Source organism: Melitaea cinxia, chromosome 11 (genome assembly GCF_905220565.1).
Source record: "Melitaea cinxia chromosome 11, ilMelCinx1.1, whole genome shotgun sequence".
Lineage (NCBI taxonomy): Eukaryota > Metazoa > Arthropoda > Insecta > Lepidoptera > Nymphalidae > Melitaea > Melitaea cinxia.
The window spans coordinates 15565232-15587567 of NC_059404.1; the positions used below are offsets into that span (position 1 = coordinate 15565232).

Sequence of the window (22336 nt, forward strand, 5' to 3'; positions counted from 1 at the left end):
ACACGCTTATGCTCATTATAATACTATTTAGTCACCAGAAGGTAGAACTTATCTGATTTAATTTTTTTAATATCTTCATTGCCAAACCAAAAGGTTTTTATCAGGTGGTCCAAATCCTTTTTTTTAAATTATCTTCTGCTAAGTACATCGAATATTGTTTCTGAAAATGTTTATAGTAGCATAATACTTATTCTAGAGGCCCATAAGACAGACATTAACGCTATGGCTCACGTAAAAAACCTTCTTACAATATTCTTTGGACACTACGACGCCACGAACGTGTTCATTTTTTTTTAATGTCACTAGGTCGGCAAACAAGCGTACGGCTCACCTGATGGTTAGCGATTACCGTAGCTTATAGACACCTGCAACACCAGAATTATCGCAAGCGCGTTGCCGACCCAATCCCCAATCCCCCAGGAGCTCTACTCACCAACAGGAACATAATACTGCATGAAAACAGTATTATTTTGCTGTGATCTTCTGTAAGGTCGAGGTACTACCCCAGTCGGGCTGCTCCATATTTTGAGCAGGAAATTCCTGCTGTGCCCTACCTCAGTTAATAATTTAAAAAAATCCTCCATCAATAATAAAATTTTACCCGTAAGTTAATCGTATATAGGACAAGTGTTATGATATTTGAACAAAAGCCAATTAAAAGTTCATGGATGTCGGATGTTGTATGAACACATGGGTACGTACACATACGAAGGAAGTACATTCTTCGTTAAGGAACTTTTTGTTGGTATGAAATCACACACGTCCTTAGCTATCACACGTATCTTTTGTCATAAGCTTTAATTTACACTCACTATAGTATGTAAATGGTCGGAAATATATTTCAATAACAATATTTAATTGGCTATAAAATGAGGAAGTTTCCAATTCTCCTATAATTTCTGGGTATGTTCCCATACACAACAATTTGGATATTATATTTAAATCTATGTATCATATAAATAGGCAAGCAGCTATAATTCGGGCAGCTGTATCACAGTCATATACTATACAGTAGTATACTATTACGGCTGCCAACGTTAACCTGTATATGTTTTTGTTTAAAATGTGAATACTTAATGTGCTGTAAATTGTTTTGTTAAAAGGACTAAATAAATAAATCATTATTAATATTTTTTTTTTATTAAATAGAAAAACAGATCTTAATGATTGTACCTAAAATAATCAATCAAAGACAAAGTTTGTTAAAATTTTCATATCTTTTATTTTTTGTCTGGGGAAAATCCTCATGGACCCCTCCGGCGCGGGGGCACCAGAAGGGATTCAGACTCATACTGGAAAAAAACTGCCACGTGTGTTCCGCCGATGCGCCTATGTGGCGGGGTTGCGTGGACGCTGTAGCATGCCTCCGCAAAGTCTAACTATATTTAAGCTGTAAATAAAATTGTGAGTTGTAATCTACAATATACATAGCAAAAATAAATACATAAATAAAAAGAAAAACCAGTAATAAAATAAATCTATTTAAATATTATTTAAACAATTTTTTTTTTTTTGACCACGCTGCGAAACAGCTAGCTACTTAAGATCGAGCAAAATATAAACTGATTTAAACTACGTTTAACTGTTATAGGAGTAGCTAAAGTTTTATACTGCGAGTCGTATGATCGTTTCACGTGGAAATTTCCACTTCTTATAATAAAAAAATTATCCATAATATTTAAAGTCGCAAAACTAACATTTGATGCGTGAAAACTAGAAGTTTGGTCTACAATATCTTATTTGTGATCATTTCTCATATAACTTGGTTTTTATTATAAAAGCGTGAATTCCTTTATCAGGACCGCGTTGCCTTTAACCGAACGATTCTTAACCTATGATTTTATTTTATTTCGACACCTCCGACGCATAAGGTCTTAACGCATTTTTTATTGAAAATCCATATTTTACATTTTCGTAATAACGTATATGAGCTTTATAAATTCCTGAAACCAGAATCTTAAAATTACTTTTAATTAACGAGTTTTAGAAACGCTTATGGTCGTATATTTTGATAGTCACCGCGCATATAGTCGCATTTCACGTTACGACGATAAGCATTGTACTATTGGTTCGTGCAAGACCAATCAAGGCCAGTTACCGCCGTCGTATGTCACTGACAGTGCATATAATAAGATATGCAAGTAATAAGAAATTTGAAGTGTTTTACGTTATGATATTATCAAGAGTGTGTTATGATATGTTGATTGTATTATATTACCACTACTTACGATCATCAAGAATTTTAAAATTAGCACTTAATGAAAATGAAAAAAATTACTTCTAATGAATCCAGTCAAATTGGTAAGTTTTGGTTTTTGATTGATTGTTTTTTATTAAATAGTTAGAAATCATATCGCTATACAAACTTATTAGATTAGATTTATTATTATATTTATGTGATTTTTTTCGAAATTTATAATTTTAATCTAGTTCCACGCATAACGTCGTAATATTATAGTTACGACGTTATCCGTTATTTTTTTTCCAGAGTTAACGGTCGTAACTAGTACTTACGACAATATGCGTCGTTATTAAAAAACAAAATCTGTGTTCTTATAGTCGTATGTAGATTATACAACGTTATGCTTCGAACTCAATATTAAATAAGACTTTATGCCATTTTTTATTTGCTAAAATCATAAATAAATTTAAAATTTTGTACCATTAATATGTTGTGGTGGTTAATGAAATGTAAGTGTGTGTTTTTTAGAATCACCTGTTCAACTGGAAACCGAGCATAACTGGAATTTGTACACGTCAATGGTTGAGGTCGATGAAATTAAAAAAAGTTCCCAAGAAGTACGACTAGCATTAAATAATTTATATAATACTAGCTCAAATCAAGACATGAAGAGTTTTATGCCTATCGAAGGATATGGTGAAACAATTAATGTGGCTTTAGAATCCGAGGTACTGTACGTAGTAGATAGCAATCAATCTCAAATTGATAAAACATTATTCCTTCACCCCTAAGCGAACCATTTGGAGTCGAAGAGTGACCTACTCATGCTTGTCCATCTGATCACAGCCTGGTGCCAGATTCGAATATCTGTTTATCAAACACCAATACCAGAGCTGACACACCTCTGCATAGTGACGCCTATAGTTTTATTTCTTCACATTGTTCGTCGGTTGAGGGAACACCATCTCTCTAGTCGAAAACGACTCAAGCGACGAGATGATTGGAAAGATGTAAAACGAAAATGTCTTAAAAATTTAGGTAAAGCCTACATAAGCAAAAAAGACAGCGTCAGTAGAGATGTTAAGGTGATTAAACTTCCGTGTACCTCAACACGTCGCCTTAAATGTCATCAGAAGTTCAGTTCTCAGCAACTTTATGCGTTTTGGAAGCTTGGTGACCATACTAGACAGCAAGATTACCTACTAATAATAAGTAATACATAAGTAATACTCATACCACTACCAAGGCTGAATCTAGACGTAAGGAAACTTTGAAATATTCCTTCCTACTAACAGAACCTAATTCAGATAATAATAATATTGTTTTGGTGTGTAAAACTATGTTCTTCAATACTCTTTTTATAGGAGAGCGAACAGTTAGTACAGCCGTGTCGAAGTGGTGTTCAGGTGCTGGATCTATTTCCCCAGACCATCGTGGCGGTTCGAGAGTTGTTATCATAGATGAAAAGATTAAACAAGGAGTAATAAAGCATGTACAAATATTTCTACCAGATGAAAAACACTATGTGCGCAAAAAGTTTACGAAACATTACTTAGATAGCGGACTCACGTTTACAAAGATGTTTTCTTTATATAATGAGTGGTGTACTAATGAAAATATAAAAAGAAAAGTTAAAACAGCTCGGCAATATATGGATAGTATAAATCACAATTTAAATTATTCATTTTAGAAACGGAAGAAGGATATTTGTAACGAATGTTATGCTTACGACACAAATAAAAATAATATGATAGAAGAAGAAATAAATAAACAAAAACAACATATAATATCAAAAAAATTAGCAAGAAATTTTAAGGAAAAAGACAAAAATTAGCTGTAGAAAGTAAAGGAAAAATAATTACAGCATGCTTCGATTTTCAAAAAATTCTGAATTATTCTCATGGAAATGTAGGTTTATTTTATTATAAAAGGAACAAAAGGAACCTATCGGTGCATAATTTTACAGTTTTCGATCTAGCCAGTAAAGAAGCATATTATTGTTACATGTGGCGAAAAATTAATGGGAAGCACCATGCATGCAAGTTGTGTCTAAAGTAAAAGATGGCGCTAAGGAACTCATTTTTTGGTCAGATAATTGTACTCCGAAATCGTATTGTGTTTTCATTTTATACTTATGCTGCAAAAAAATATGGTGTAACAATAAATCATAGGTTTTTAGAGCAAGGACATACTCAAATTGAAGCAGATTCTGTTCATGCTAGAGCGAAATTCAAAAAATAAACTATTATATACGCCATAGTAATGGTATGCTTTAGAAAGATGGTCAAAAGTTAACACGCCTTATATAATGTGATTAAGATGAGTATTACAGATATTTATAATTTCAAAAAGTTATTGGATGGAAAAAACCATTAATAACAAACTAAATTATAATAAAGTTGATTTGAAAAAAATATGTTTTTATTGCTACTAATCTTATTTTTTTATAAGTATGTCAAATTTTTTCATCTGCCGTTTATGGTGATCAAAGTTTTGATTGTTTGTCTACCAAGAATTACGTCGTAACAATTTGCAACTTGACGGTCTGTAAATTTCTTACCACGCATAAAGTAGCAACCCGGCGTAACTTGAAGGCAAGGAAATTTTACTCCACGCATATCGCTGTAACTCGTCGTAACATAATAATATAACACTTGCATCCCTACGCATAAAGTCTTAAGTATGTAATTTCCGTATTTTTTCATTAAATTACAATTCATTTCCTATAAATAGTGTTTGTTTAAAGATGACTTATGGCACCATTAATTATAAGCTTGATTAAAATTTAAATTTCTTTCTCGTTTTCGAGTAGTGAGAAAAGTAAACTTTAAATACCCATACTGTAAACTTGCCATATTCTGTATACGACCTTATGCGCTGGAGGTGTCGATTTGATCTAGGAAACAAACAGTACAAAAATACAAAAAATTAAAAAAAAAACTTATACAATATATCGTTTCCAAAAGTATACATTAATGAGAAATAATTTATATGATTTTAATCTTAGTGTTATTCTTCATAAACCAACCTCAGACAATACAATTTGATCGTGTATTTGCTTTGGTGGACTTTGACCCCTCTCTATTTGCTCATTGAATTTGACTAACTCTGTATCTATGGGCAAACTAAATAGTAGGTACTGATAGAAGGCATCGCTGACAGAAAATCTTTTCAGTTTTACAATACAGAGATCTTACAAGAGTCTAGATTAGTTTTTACAATACGTACAAGACCTAAATTTCGTCCTAACACCAGAACTTTAATCACAGCTCGAGGTCAATCCGCGGGCATTATTAATACAAATTACTTAATCGAGGCTTTAAATCAAAATTTCAAATTATGCTCGAGACCGAAAACGAGGGTTGTACTATGAAATCGCATTCATCAAAACTTGGAAATTAGCTCCCTTTCCTAATTAAACCTACCGGTTGTTAGCGCCGACCCCGAGGCCTTCGGATCTTGCGTAAATATTGAGTTCGAATAAAACTTTTATTATTATAGACTTATTGACGCCTAATATCCTTTTGTTGAATAGAGTTGATTCAAAATTTGAATCGAGGTCCACGTTTCACCTTGAGTAATTGTTTGCTAAGGGCTTTTTCGGGTAGGGCATTAGGTATTCAAATAATTCGGTGGTGTGGCAAAGTGTAAGACGTCGAGTTCGGTAAATTTTAAAATGGTTTCGTTGATTATGAGTTACTTTATAACCGTCTTCTAACAAAAGAGGAGGTCCTCGATTCGACTGTATGTATGTTACCTTAGAGCTTTTGACTCCGTAGACCGATTTCGATAATTTTTTTAATCGAAAGGTGGTGCGTATCGTGTATTTTTCGAGTTATATCTAATAATTCGTATTTACTTGACTATTTTTCATCAACCTACGTTCTATTATACCGTATAACTTTTCACTGGATCTACCGATTTTGATGATTCTTGTTTTAGTTAAAAGGTAATACTTGCTTCTCTTATTTAAATTTAATTAACATCTAATGATTACTTTTTGAGTAACTTTTGATACCACGTGTTCACTTGACAATATTTTTGTCAAAACTTCACGCTGTTACACATAGTTCTCTCTCAGAACTTTCTGGATTTACCTAGATAAGTTTATTTTGAATATGTTCTTTTCAATAACATACTTGAAAGTTGTCTAAAAATGTTTTTTTTTTCTTTTTTTATATATTAGGTCAGCAAATAAGCGTATGGCTCACCTGATGGTTCGCGTTTACCATAGCTTATAGATGCCTGTAACACCAGAAGCATCGCAAGCGCGTTGCCGAATCGCCCCTCAATCTTCCCCAGGAGCTCTGGTCACCTTACTCACTACAGGAATACAAAACTGCTTAGAACCAACATTATTTAGCTGTGATCTTCTATAAGGTCGCGGTAATTCCCTAGTCGGGCTGCTCCAAATTTTGAGCCAGATATTTCCTTCTGTGCCCTACTTCGGTAAAAAAATTCCGATTAAAATTTCATCACATGTATAGATTACCTTTCAATAATGTCGGTGTTCCCAACTTGCTCTGCCAAAGTAGAAGTTAGAGACTAAAATTCGCCTGAAAATTAATAGAAATCTCATCAAGATTTAGGTTTCTGTTCAAAGGCTGGTAACGAAACGTAGTTACTGTTTTATACATAGAATAGAAGTTTAATGGAAATGGTAAAGTTTAATAGATCGGTCAGGGAATAATAATCGTGGAGCGTATTATTCCGATTTTAACACGAACTTACTTTTGATACAATTTATTGTACTGTGTCTTCCAGGAACCTTCACATTGTAATTCGCAGTTTCAATAATAATTAAGCAATATTTTGTTGTATGAAAACTATATTTAACTTTTATGTATACACAATACAGCAAAATAGAACAGAAAGAAGATTGATTGATCATCAAATCCTTATCCTTACTTATAAGCCTTTAAAGTTCACAACATCTTTGCAGTTATTAATTAGAGCTACAGATGGTATTTCTGCATATCTGTTACTCTTTGGTCGAAGCCAATTGACGCTTAGTTATTCCACATGCGATGTTCAATTCGAAGTACAAAGTAAACCGTAGAGCGTGTGTTGTTTTGTTCTACTCGATACGTAATCGATTTTTATTCGAATAAAGTGTGAAGAGAGATAATGATTACTGTACTCGTAATACCAGTAGAGATATCCGATTCTGGGAGCTTGTGTTGATTAAAAATAAATATGAACGAAAAATACAGACTCATTGCTAAAGATATTGTGGATTAACTTCGTTCGTCCTACGGTTTTTATAGGGAATATATTTTTGAAATAAAATTGAGTTTACAGTAAATTATTTTTGTTAAATAAGAAAACAATTTCAGACACATAGGGAAATATCTAGCTCAAAGTTTGGAGAAGCCCGATTAGGATAGTACTCGACCTTAAAGAAGATCACAGTTAAATAATACTGTTTTCAAGCAGTGTATTGTTTTTGTAATGGTATGATGACCAGAGCTCCTGGTGGAATTGGGGAGAGGATCGACAACGCACTTGCGATGCTTCTAGTGTTATAGGCGTCTCTAAGCTACAGTAATCGCTTACTGTCAGTTACCCATAGACTTTTTTGCCTACCTATTTGTATAAACGTATTCATAAAAAAATATTGGTTAATGAGAAAAGTAAATTTAAAGATAAATTAAAAAGACAGTAACTCCATACACAATCGATTTTTTCGATGATTTTCGATGATATTGGGAACAATGTTACGGATCCCAAATAGGATCTGACCATTTTTTATAAATAAGGACATACAAGAGAAATCTAAAAAAGCGACGCTGGGCATCTGCCAGGCTCTATGCACTTCCTATTGAGGAGACCGCGCAGATGTGATGCAGGTTTGATTGCCTTTAGTCGCCTTTTGCGACACCTTAGGCAAAGCAAGGGGAAGCCCTTCTAGTCTTCCGGGAAACACACGGCAGTTTTATTATTATTATTATAGGGTTTTTGATTTATTTACGACTGAAACAGACTGTGTGTATACGTAACTGCTTACTAAACGATTTGTTCTAAAAGGATTGAAAATCTAATCTTCCACACCATCACTGCGAGTTAACATAAATTACGTGATAGGAGTAATCGTTATTAGGTATTTTCAAATATTAAGTTGTTTTTTGAAAAATTATACTTGCAAGTAGCAACTAAATCTTTAGAACATAAGACTGAAAGTATTCTTAAAATAAGTCGTTAAAAGTATTGACATCAACTTCAACCCTAATAAGATTTAAAAAAAATGTCACAATAAATTTACAACGAATTGACAACTAACAACAACTAAATATTGATCCTTGTTTATCAAAGTTACGTGTTGTTAAACAATAATTAAATAAATATTATGTCACTGGAAATAAATTTCAATTATATAAGTCTGTTTCGGGTAACGACATAATGTTCAATTCACGATCAAAGTAATAAGTACTAAAACATGAAAATCCTATGAAAGTAAAGGTGGCTATTCACGTTTCGACACGCGTGATATTTTCTCTTGTTGTCGATTGTGACAAAGTCACTCGTTCAGAGTGCCTAGTGCGAGTTTTGTTTAATCCGTCTCGCAATAACGGGCGTAAATTTTAACTTTATTTTGCATGGAAAATTCGGGATTTCAACCTAGTTCTCGCGTTTGCCGCTAGATGACTCTGTACCGATTGTATCGTATACTATTCTTTATTGTCTAGGCTACACTGTTTAAATTCCCATACAAAATAATCTTCACGTATAAACGCGTTTCTGTCATGTTTCTGTGAATAAAACTCGCACTAGGCAATCTGGTCTTTAACCATCATTCAGACACATTCCAAGTCTATTTACATAAATTATACTCTAATATGCTACGGAAGTGATTTTATATAGTAACAAATGGTATTTAAGAAAAATGGTCTTACGTCTCATTTTTCTAAGTACAAATAATATTTTTTTTATATTATTTTTTATAAATAAAAAAATGTGGATTAAGAGATATAAAATATATATATATATATATAAATTTCAATAAACCTTTCGTATTACTGTCTTGGCGTGAATGCATTCGTACAACCGACAACTTGCTTCTTTAATATTTTATACGAGTTCAAGACAGTGCAAGATTTTCTCGGAAATGCTCAAAGTTCGTTTCCACTGCTATCAAGCGTTTGAATAAAAATTCAGTTTAACCGTTTGAAAAAAGAAGTTGCCTTTTTAGAAAAATAACTGTTTATTTATTTAGTTATTTATTTATTCATAGAACACCAACAAAGTATACCTTGCAGACACCAACCCTGCCCAGCGTGGTGACTATGGGTAACACATGAGTTCACGCCATTTTTGGCACAAACTTGTGGAGGTCTATGTCCAGCATTGGACTGCGATAGGTTGAAGTGATGATGATGATGATGATTATCAAAGTATACACCATACATCAAGTACACCATACAATAACAGAAAAGTCTGAATGTAACTTAAATTATAGGTGATAACTATATTTAACTAAACTAACATACACTAATAACGTACATACATGAATAGCACACACATGACTAGAACTTAAGATAGTGGTTTAAATTACAATTAGCTAAAATAATAATAGCAATAATTTGTAAAAATATGCTTCAATAAAACCTTGATATCCTTTTTAAAGTAGAAAGTATTAGTAAAACAACATAACGAGTAGATATTAGAAACTTTTAACAATTTAATAATTGTATTTGCTCGCAAACGAAAAAAACCGACTTCAATTACATCGACAAGTAATACAACGTAGATCGACGAAAAAATAGTCAAGTAAATACGCGTTATCAAAGATTACTCAAAAAGTAGTTATCAGATCTCAACAAAATTTAAATGTGACCACATGATAAACATCAGCTTTCGATTAAATTAAAAATTATCAAAATCGGTACAATTCAAATAGGAGAAGCAAGTATTACCTTTTGACTAAAACAAGAATCATCAAAATCGGTACATCCAGTAAAAAGTTATGTGGTATAATACAACGTAGGTCGACGAAAAAAGAGTCAAGTAAAAACGCATTGTTAGATATAACTCGAAAAAAAGTTTTTAGACCCCAAATAAATTTAAAGACCAAATGACACACATCACCTTTCTATTAAATTTTTTTTTTTGTCAAAATCGGTCCACCCCGTCAAAAGTTCTGAAGTCACATACAAAAAAAAATACAGTCGAATTGAGAGCCTCCTCCTTTTTTGGAAGTGGTTTAAAAATATTCTGCTGTTCCTTCATTTGAATGGATGTAGAGATATATTATTATAGCTGTATGTTTTTAACGCTTTGTATAAGACCACGACGATTTGTAGAACATAAAATAATAGCAAATGACTGATGGCAACATGTGGCATATACTCGATTCCCCCAAATAGCAAATATTTGCATTTGCCATACAGACATACGTCGCGTTTTTAGCGTGTCTGCTTGTGTATTGTGTATTTCGAGAGCCCGGCGCATAATTCAAATCTTGGTAAAGGCCGTCATGTTTGAAACCTTTATTATTTAATAAGGTACGTTGAAACATTTTAAAAAGAACATCATCATGTACAGCACGACAATTCTTAGAATAAATATTAAGGTTACGCTTTGTGTAAAATCGAGCTGCTGAAATTATATGCTACATTGGCTATTAATATATGTGTTTTGTCAAACGTCGCTCTGGTGTAGTACTGAGTGTGTCGTGCCCAAACACCGGCAATTCCGGGTCTCCGGAGATTGGCTATTTCCATCTGTACAAACATGTTTTTGCCGGTCAGGTCGTCTGTCTGTGTTGGCCTCGGAGAGCACGTTAAGCAGTCGCTCCCGATTGTTATCATAGACATCTGAAGAGAATGCCACCAACCTGCAGTGGAGCAGCGTAGCGGATTAATCTGCGACCCTTTTCCTACATACTGAAGGAAGCCTATACCCATCAGTGAGATGTTACAGGCTGAATCATAACATTTATAATATTTCCATTACCTGTTATATATTGATATAATTTAAAATGCACATTTAGTAAAGTGACGAATGAAAACAAACATTTCGGTTTCATCAGACGGTACGCCGTGACCGCTATTAATCTAGATGAAGATTAATTTTAGTGCCTATAGAAAACTTTCCTTAATAAGAAATGACAGTTATTATAAAACTGTTACATTTCATCTAAATATTACAACGTCTTACAACAAACCAAATTAATTATTTAAATTTAGTAATTTAAATGCAGAAATAATAATATTTTGATATGCAAATACATATACTTATTTTAATTTTAAAAGTAATTATAGTCTTAAATCACTTCAGCGTATCGCAGTCCACTGGTTGACATAGGCCTTCACAAGTTTACGCCAAAAATAACGTGAACACATGTGTGTTGCCCATAGTCACCACGCTGGGCAGGCGGGTTGGTGACCGCAGGGCTGGCTTTGTCGCGCCTAAGACGCTACAATTTAGTCTTACATTAAAACTTAATTAAATTTTAGTAATGAAGGTTTCTTTGTTTTATACAAATTTAGTTTGGAAATCGAGATATATGGAATTTAAAAAAATATTTTAGTAAGTACTTCATAGAGAAATATAGATGAAAAAATGTAGATTTTTATGAATTGAATTGAATTATTATCACTGAATTATTTCAAACTGCTCTGACGTCACGCAAGAAGAGAAATAAATATGGCACAACTTCACAAGCCAACACTTGGGCCGATCGTTCCTCTCTATCGCTTGTTCCGCGCTTTCACTTGCACGCTCGGGCTCAGGCGGAACGTGACACTTTTTCGTGCGTGGTACCGTTATTCATCGATTTATAAGACGTTATCACATCAAAAATTAAATCAATACTCAATAACTTATTGTTAGTTTCATAACTTTATAGAAAAATGTCTAAAAAAATTATAGAAGTAGAATTACACTTATTATAAGAGATATTTACAATCTTATTTCTTAACTTACGGTACCAGTTTATATATAAAAAAACACACTTTAGACCACACGACTGAAGTGAAACTTATTCAGCTCCATCTAACTTATATCTCCCTCTTAACTTCCGTTCACCATGCCCGATCACACTTTTCGTAACGCTCTCATCACGCATTCACCAACTTACTCTCCAAGTCAAGCGTGCTTAAAGAATTTTCACTTCAAAATATATATAAAGTATATACGAGAAAAATAAAGAAACATACATCGTTCCACCTTGTAGCAAATTTACAACGCGACCTGCAAACTTGGCGAGCCATAAACAATAAAAATTCTCATGACTCCGTTACGAGCTGGAAGTTGTAAATATAGTGACAAAGTTATACACAATAAACGCTGTGAACTTTGATTAGATTCTGTTTTAAGGGTCTATTTTAGTTTGTTCTTTGTTAAAGGTAATGGTAGAGAATTTTGTTTTTGTTTATTTTTAATAATAAACATAGAGTCCATACAAACTAAACTAAACTAATTGTCACACTTGACTAGCTCATTGGCGCAGTTTGTAGTGAAACTGCTTTCTGCTCCGCTTGTTATGGCTTCGATGCCCGTCTGAATCTGTGTGTAATATTTGTATTTATGTATGTATTATTTCCATGTATACCTATAACATAAGCATTAAGTTGCTTACAATTGGAACAGACGTTGTGTCTATGTTATAAGAAATTTATTTATTATTACATCAAAAGTAATGGAATATACATTAGTCACATTTTTATCTAAAAATTGCTAAAGTGCTTTATATCAACTTCAAAGAGAAAAAATTAAGGTCGTTATTTCATACGAACAAACATAAAATAAAAAATAATGTTTATCAGTTCTTGTAGGTCTCCCTAACGTGCTTCGGAGAGCACCTTAAGCCGTCGGTTCCAGTTGTTATCACGTACACCTGATAGCGATCGTTACTCATAGTAGGGAATATATCCACCAACCCGCATTGGAGTAGCGTGGTGTATTAAGCTCCAATCCTTCTCCTACGTGGAGAAAGACGGTTATGTCCAGCAGTGGGATGTTACAGGCTGAAGGTAGGTTTCTATAATAACAACCGGAACCGGTAGCTGGACGTACTCTCTAAGGCATGGTAAGTGAGACCTAGAAGGCCAGAAAAGAAGACCGGATTGATATATTTCAGTACAAATATGTAGCGAGAACCGCACGCCGCCTTAATCAAAGCATAATTTACAAAATGTTTCATAAATATAAACACTATTTAACGCGATGTTAATGTTTCTATAATAGCGCGAAAACTTAATGAATTTACCAACCATGAAACAAAACCGACCACATTCATAGAAACATTCGAAACAAACACTAAATCAGTCGTTTCCAAACGATAAAACTGTTACATAAATTATTCATCCACTGGAAACTATTCTGCTGGTAAAGTTATCTATTTGTGTTATTAATTCCTATAACTTTACGAATAAACATTCGTGTCGCGAAACACGAGACAACTTCCGACAAACAACTTTATTGGTACGAGTTCCGACTTGATTCGACGATGGATATGGAAATATTCTGTTCCTATGAGAACCCTTTTATAACCTTTCCTTTAACCCCGTTGAACTGAAGTATTTGACTTGGGAACTCCTCCGTTCTTAAAAACCAGAGTAATATTATACTCAACCACCTTTGTCAATGAAAAGACCAATTAGGGAAAAAAATTGTGGCTAGAATTTTACAATAACCGCATTTAAACAAACAAATGAGCAATATAAACACATTCCATAACCAAAACATGTAACTACAAATATAGAAAATTAGTTACGAAACAAAATAAATAGTGTTTAAATATGTAGAGTACTATAATATTACTACAATATTACTTATTTTTATTGTATTTTTATTTTACTGTAAATGTAACCATGATAACATAATATCCATTAATACTAGCTGTTAAAACTTGTAATTGGCCGTAATTTAAACTTGTTTTTTTTTAAGTGCTTTATAATTGTAAACTAGCTGTAAGTTTTCGAAATTTGAAAATAACATAAAATATATTTTTCAACTTACAATTATCTCATACAAAAATCCGTTAACTTTTAATCTAAATTTTTTAATTATGCTACACCTCTGCTGTGAAGTGGCATGTATAAGATCGTATTTTAAATTTGCTTTTGTCAAAGGTATAAAAATGGAATGTCTGCCCGAAATTAAATATAGGACAAGTTTGTGGTACTGATTTTTATTTTTAATTTCATTACATGTGACTTCTTATTTGCTGTATATTTTATTTTATAGTTTTAAGATATTTTAAGTTAACTGAGGTAGGACACAGTAGGGAATTTCCTGCTCAAAATCTGGAACAGCCCGACTTGAGGAATACCTCGACTTTACAGTAGATCACAGCTAAATAATACTGCTTTCAAGCAGTGAGGTGTTCCTGTTGGTGAGTAAGCGCTCGGTTCGGGCGGGCAACGCGCTTGCGATGCTTCTGGTGTTGCAGGCGTCTATAAGCTACGGTAATCGCTTACCATCAAGTGAGCCATACGCTTGTTTGCCGACCTATTTGTATATAAAAAAGTTAGCATGACGACCATAGAGGGGTCATAAACGACGCGTTAACTCAGCGGTCAGAGTATTGGCCTATAGCTGTTTGCGTTGGCGTTTGCAACAGGCATACATTTGTATTAGCCATACAGATGTTTGCCGTCGTCTGGGTGTTTATGCTTGTGTATTATATTTATTCCTTGTTTCTGGATCCTAGACACAGGAGTAAATCCTAGTGGGGAGGGGGGGCATTGGTTGGGAAGCGTTTATTATTATATTATTATTTAATCAAATTTAGACGATGAAAGAACATTACGATCTCAAATTAATCGAAAGATCATATTAATACCTTAATTATGTAATTAAGAGCTTTATTGAATATTCGCTTCAACCTTAACAACATCTCATTTATAGCAAGTTAGCTAATAAGACAAAAATAATTAGAAGATGAATGTTTCGGACTTGAATGACAGTCGGATCATCTTGTATTGTATATTTTTTTTATATGTGTCTGTATTTTAGTGTAAATTAAGAATAAACAAATAAAATAAATAATTCTATTGCAGTAAAATAAATACAAAATGCATTATTATATATAAATATGAATGAACTCAAGTGTGTTTATTTGTTCCTCGTTAGCGAACATTACATTTGAATTTTAAATGGGTGAAGCAAATTATGCAATCTAGGAAGTAATCGAGTGAGGTGAAAATCTTGTAGTAAATTCGACATATCCGTAAACCACAAGAGAGAAGCTGGTTTATCTCTAAATACGATAAGGAAATAAACGAAAGGTATTGAATTTAACTATTTATAGCGTCTTTGGTGCGACAAAGCCAGTACCAACCCGCCTGTCCAGCGTGGTGACTATGGGCAAAACACATGAGTTCACGTTATTTTTGGCGTAAACCTGTGGAGGCCTATGTCCAGCAGTGGACTGTATAGGCTGTAATGATGATTTATACAACATATCATTTCTAAGCAACATAAAAACATTACTCAAATAAAAGCAGAATAAATCGCTTGATAGACGTATATAATATTAAAAATCGTATAACAATTATTTTCCATTCAACTATATATATGACTTTAGTACATATAACATTAGTACAGAGAGATGGAAAAACGACTCTAAAACAAATTCAAGCAGTATCATAAGTATGAAATTTTGATTATGGTGAGATAAAATAAGCAGTAAAATATTAAGCGCAAGTTTGAAAAAAGAGCAGATAAAGTTGATCGTAGAAGGCTGTAGTAACACAGAAAACAGAAGGCTGTAAGGTCATGAGTGCTAGTAAAAATATGGGCTATCAGACATCTCCCTTTTATTCTAGGGGATTACTGAGTGACTAGTAGATAAAGAAAATAAAGTCACTCAGATTGTCCAGTTCTATACGACTTCCTTGCAATAATTGTGACCAAAAATTACGTAACGAAAAGGAACTATTTCATATTCCAGAAAACCTGCAACTTTATCTTGACAAATATGTTAATACAAAAATGTATTGGCTTCACCTTGTACTTACTCTTGCTCATATCTATTAATCAGTAAATGTTTGAAGTTTTAATCGACACGTCAATTGACAAAGTTACGTTGGCGTTATTCTCAAGCAAATTTTCCAAACTATTTAAATACAATGGGTTTCCAATGCAAGAACTTTACATTATCATGTTATTTATCTGCCTTTGTTCTATTTGTGTTTCTAATTAAGATGGATATTCAAGAATGATTTAAATACCTTAAGACGAACAAATAAATAAAATTTAACATATAGCTGATAAATATTTTGAAATATATTACATTAGCCTAACCCCACAGTATCAGTGTGCCTCCGACTTAACTTCATACGAAGATAATTAAACAATATATTTGAATATAAGAAACCCAGGTATGCCCACAGCCTTATTTTCTGTGTACGGCACACGTGCAAAATTTCAACATCATTTCGGACGAAGATGGCAAGCAACGGAAAGCGACCACCGCAGAGACCACCGCAGCGACGGCCACACCGTGGAAACCTTTCTTCAACTTCGTTTTATTAAATCATTCTTCTACTTAACATCAGTAGGGAATCACCTCTTTAGTATTAAGTTTAATTATAATGTAGATTAATAAATTATTATAAGTAAATTGCTTTTTTTTGGCATCTGCGGCTGCAACAATCGTAACTGGCGCAGTCGGTAGGATAGTACTCGCGGGCCGGTTCGCGAGATTCGGGATCAAAAATCATCACGACGCGTGCCACCCGTGTGGTTTTCGAACTACGATCGAGTACTATACGAAGAATCTACAGAAGTTGCAGCCAAAGAGAATCAAGAAATCGATTCGGCTAAGAAAAATGCAAAGGTAAGGTACCTTGAATCTTTCAAGTTCCTTACCCAAACCTATCCTATAAGTCTTTTATTATAATTAAATAATCCATAAAAATTATATCGCATAATTTTTATGTCTGAATTTTAGTCGTATTATACATATTTTATACAATTATATGTCTGTGTTTTAATTTCAATTCACTTATTATAGTTAAATAATCCATAAAAATTATATCGCATAATTTTTATGTCTGAATTTTAGTCGTATTATACATAATATTTTATATAATCATATATCTGTGTGTTTTATAAATTAAATTCAAATATATTTAGGTAAGCCATAAAAATTATATCGCATAATTTTTATGTGTGAATTTTAGGCTTATTATACATATTTATAATTATAATTTATATAGCTACGAGTATGTGTTAATTTATAAATTCAAAAATTTTTCATCCGCGAAAAATTAGGAATAGTGGGTTAAGTAATATAAAGTTAAATTCAAAATAAAATATGCTCATCTTGCTCAAACACTACTGATATTGAGTAACGATGTAGATTATATTTCACAGGAGATAATTAAATTACAGAATATTCTAGCGTTTGTTAAAACTCCCACTTTACATCATTCGGATTTAGATCAAACCACCTTGCGCTCTATTATAGATAAGCTGTCATTATTATACGGCAGCGAACATATAATTAATTTAGACATAAGAAAATACTATGACATAAATAGGTAGGATCATTTTATGTAGGTAATAAGATAGTTTTAGTCTTTAAATTCCCAATAGTTATATCTTATATCTATAATTTATATAAGTTATCTATGGTTCCCAATAAATACCATCAGGTCCTATCACCCACCTTTCCATTCCTAGTTATCCATGAGAAAGAATTCAGGTACATAGAGGCTGAATGCCCGAAGGCCAACAAGTGGCATTTATGTATAGAAAAGCCGAACCCTCTTAATCAATCAGAAGACTGCATACAACGACTTATAACAACGCAGGAGCGCAGCCCCTTATGTAAGCCTATGACTGTCACTTTGAGCCACGCAGCATATGAAGAATTGGATGACAAGCATTACACAGTCAGTTTTCCTGAATCAACAAAGGTCCACTTGTTCTGCGAGCGATACTCCTATGAAACACTTCACGGCAGCTATTTCGTCATAATCCCTAAGCAATGTTATATGGAGACACCACAATTCACTATTTCTAATTCCAAGGATCGCTTAAAAGGATAGGCACTGAAATTATTGAATATGCCTAATTACACCACTGCCGATCAAAGCTTACAGCCTGCACTCACCCTTAACTCAGTAAGCTTAAAAAACCTTCAAGAAATTAATACTAGAATCTCTATGCAGCAACCTATAAAGTTAAAAACCGAAGAAAACTATGGTATCTATCACACTACGATACCTATGTATGTAACCATACTATTAAGTATATGCGCCCTTCTAAGCGTATACTATTGAAAACGCCGTACCAGGCCACCAGCTAAAACAACGAAAGAAAATGAAGAAAATAATCCGGAAATGCAAGCTGTCTACGCGGTCCCAGGTACCAGAAGGGTGGATCCTGATAATCTTCCAGCGCAGTTTACGACATCAGTCTTCAACAGTCGCTGTTCTACGGGGGGAGGTGTTACATTAGCCTAACCCCACAGTATCAGTGTGCCTCCGACTTAACTTCATACGAAGATAATTAAACAATATATTTGAATATAAGAAACCCAGGTGTGCCCACAGCCTTATTTTCTGTGTACGGCACACGTGCAAGATTTCAACATCATTTCGGACGAAGATGGCAAGCAACGGAAAGCGACCACCGCAGAGACCACCGCAGCGACGGCCACACCGTGGAAACCTTTCTTCAACTTCGTTTTATTAAATCATTCTTCTACTGAACATCAGTAGGGAATCACCTCTTTAGTATTAAGTTTAATTATAATGTAGATTAATAAATTATTATAAGTAAATTGCTTTTTTTTGGCATCTGCGGCTGCAACAATCGTAACTAATATAAGCAACATATTTTGGTTTTATTTTAGATATGAAATATTTATTTGTGTGTTATCCTTAAGCCATTGATTATTATTATTTTATTATTAAATATTAAGTACGTAAACCATAATATACCTATTTGACGTAAAAATAATTAAACTCGAAATATTTTGTAACTTTTTTACATATTTATTTGTGTGTGGGTAGGCGCAACGGTCACAGCACTTGTTTGTGGCTGTCACTCTAGCGTTTGAGGGTTCAATCCTCGCACATGACAAACATTTGTATTGGCCATACAAATGTTTGCTGTAGTCTGGATGTTTGTGCAGTCTTTGCGGGTCTCCCCACCGTGCCTCGGTGAGCACGTCAAGCCGTCGCGTGTCGGCACGGTTTGTTATCATGTACACCTGATAGCGATATTAGTATAGGAGTAGCGTGGTAGCTTAATACATTACGATCTGAGGGGAAAGAGGCCTATGTCCAGCAGTAGGATATTACAGACTGAAGTGGGTAGGCGAAAAATAGTGATATCATTCTTTCAATAACAAAAAAAATTATTTTACCCTCTAAAAAGAGGTTTTATTGTCTACCAGTTACTTTGTTTCAAAACATATGTTTTAACATATACTTGCTTTGGATATAGCATCTCACTCTTGACACTAAGCCTCTATACAACAAGCTGCTACAATAACACCATCGTCAAAATTTTTATTGTATGAACATCAATAGATACTGGTCTCCTTTTCAAGAAATTACGCTTTTGCTCAATATCGGGTATAATGACAAAATACAATAACAACAATATATTCCACTGGTGACAAGAGACCTGGTGCATTTTCCCCCAGGGAATCGGCATAGCTATTTTACGGGGAAATGCTGCCAGTATTCTAGACACCATTCCACTTTTGCATGATTTATACCGAAACTATCTGTACATACTTATTTAGTTCGTAAGCTGTGGATTATAATATGTAAAATATTGTAAAATTTCAATTTTTTTTTCATATTTTTGAATAACGATTTGATATGAACAAAAACGCCAACTCAGAACCGAGCTGAGGTGGATAATTATCGTGGTTCTATAAGTTTCTGGTTAATGTGGCAATGAACGTAACGTACTGGGTTAGTTCCGAGCAATTTCCCTCCATGAATCACTAGAAAGCATTCAGGTAGGAATTTGAGACATTAGTTTCTACTTAATGCCTAGTGCATTAAGGTGCATAAGTGTTGGGTTTTTGTTGTTATTATGCCATTTCTATTTTGATAGTGTAATAAATTAAAATACCAACATTTCCTTTTACAGAACCATATTGCGTTCTGGACGTTTGTTTTCTCATTGTGTTTTAAAACCCTCAGCTTTCTCATCCTTCTCTTATTTCACATGAACGTATATAGCACATGGAAATAAGTACTTGTAGTAAATAGCACAAGATGAATCTTGAGGTTAAATATTGCATACAATTAATACTTTTATATCTATATTAATATTATGAAACTGAAGAGGTTTTTTTTGGACGAGGTGATTTCAGAAACTACTGGTTCAAATTCGCCCATTGCCCGAGAAAGGCTACGGGCTATTGTTCAAAATAAACGAACGAAACCAGAGGGAACAACTAGTATTCGTATTTAAACAAATACAATAATTCACAGCCATTTACTAAATCATGAATATTTATAAGCACGCGTGGCGGTTTGGAGTATTGTAAACAGTTACATGCAGTATATTTCTGCAACTGTAACACTGTGTCACGTAAAACCGAAAGTTATGTTGTTTTTTATTTTTATACAACTAGGTCGCGTCCGACTCACCTTATGGTAAGACGTGACCGTAGCTTATAGAAGCCTGCAACATGAGAAACATCGCAAGCGCGTTGCTGACCCTTCTCCCAAGTCCCCAGAAGCTCTGGTCATCTAACTAAGCATAGGAACACAAGTTTCACAAGGATGCTGGGGTATTTCTTCCTTTACAGAGTGTGCCAGCAAAATAAGAATTATTTGTCAACGCATCTAATCTTCCTTCAGATAATTAAAAATAACTACTTTTTACAATATACATATAATAATACAAATCATCGACATTTTTTTTCCAAATATGTGAATGACAATAAAAAGAAAAGTTAAAAAAAGAATAAAGACATTTTTGTTCATGACTAATTCTTGTGTTCCGATGTAATTTCTCACAAGGTCGTAGTCGTGTTTAGTTTATTTTTTGCCTGGTTTCTAGAGTCACACAAATCAGATTTTTCGTATGAATAATCTTTTATTCGATGCTTTTAAAGAGAAATGACGTTAACGTTTCTCTAGCTTAGAACATTTTCATGAAAAATGTATTGTATTTTTTACCAGGTAAAAAGGGATTTGAAATGTGACAAAGAATACTATTTAGGACGTAACATGTACGTACCGTCGTCCATTAGCGCGTTCGCTATCGTATTCTATAAGTACTCTATACGAAGTTAGTTTATTCGGTAAAATTATGGTTATATTTATTTATATACAATCATATAATACCATCACGCCCTTCTTTTAACTTAGCTATGACGCTTCGCTTCAACCTGTAATATCCCACTACTGGGCAAAGGCCTCTTTCCCTATGTAGGAGAAGGATCAGAGCTTAATCTACCACGCTGCTCCAATGCGGGTTGGCGGATATTATTCCCTACTATGAGTAACGATCGCTATCAGGTGTACATGTTATCAACCAGGACTGACGGCTTAACGTGCTCTCCGAGGCACGGTGGGGAGACCCACAAGGACTGCACAAACACCCAGACCACGGCAAACACCTGTATGGCTAATAAGAATGTTTGTCATGTACGGGGATCGAACCCGCAACCGACAGCGCAACAGGCACAATCCATAGCTGTGACCGTTCCGCCAACGCGGCGTCTAACTTAGCTATATTAACTGATAATACGCTATATCAAGGTAATAATTAATTTAAAAAAAAAAAAGAATTGATAAAATTTGATATGAAATATTTTTCTATTTGTCTATAGTTTTGACAGTTGGTTTACCCTCCCATAAGTTATCACTTCGAAAAACAAGAGCGGTGAATCTAGTATTAAAAGTATTAACGTTTTTAATTCTATAAAATATATCTTTAGAATAAAAAGATTTAAAAAATTATTGATTTTTTTTATCATCAGTCATACATTACTCACATACTTAATTGAAATTCAGCCTCGACTTGGTTCCAATTTATCATTGTCAAACACTAAATTGCATATAAACTCTAGGATAAAGTGCTAAACGAAATTAAATTGCTTTAGCACGGTTTGTGCGTCCGAAATACGGATTAATGGTCAAATGTGTCGACATATTCCCATTTGTCTATCGCACGAAAAAATTTAGAAGAAAGTGAACCACAAATATTAATATCAAATACCGA

The 22336-nt window shown here is 33.7% G+C and overlaps 1 long non-coding RNA gene across 1 annotated transcript; it reads right to left on the reverse strand.

Moving 5' to 3' along the window:
• Positions 1-296: 296 nt before the first annotated feature.
• LOC123657845 lies at positions 297-20827 on the reverse strand. The gene is made up of 2 exons (XR_006743779.1): positions 20755-20827; positions 297-331 (listed from the first exon to the last, which is right to left on the reverse strand). It is a non-coding gene; the product is annotated as an uncharacterized LOC123657845 (long non-coding RNA).
• Between the last annotated feature and the right edge of the window lie 1509 nt (positions 20828-22336).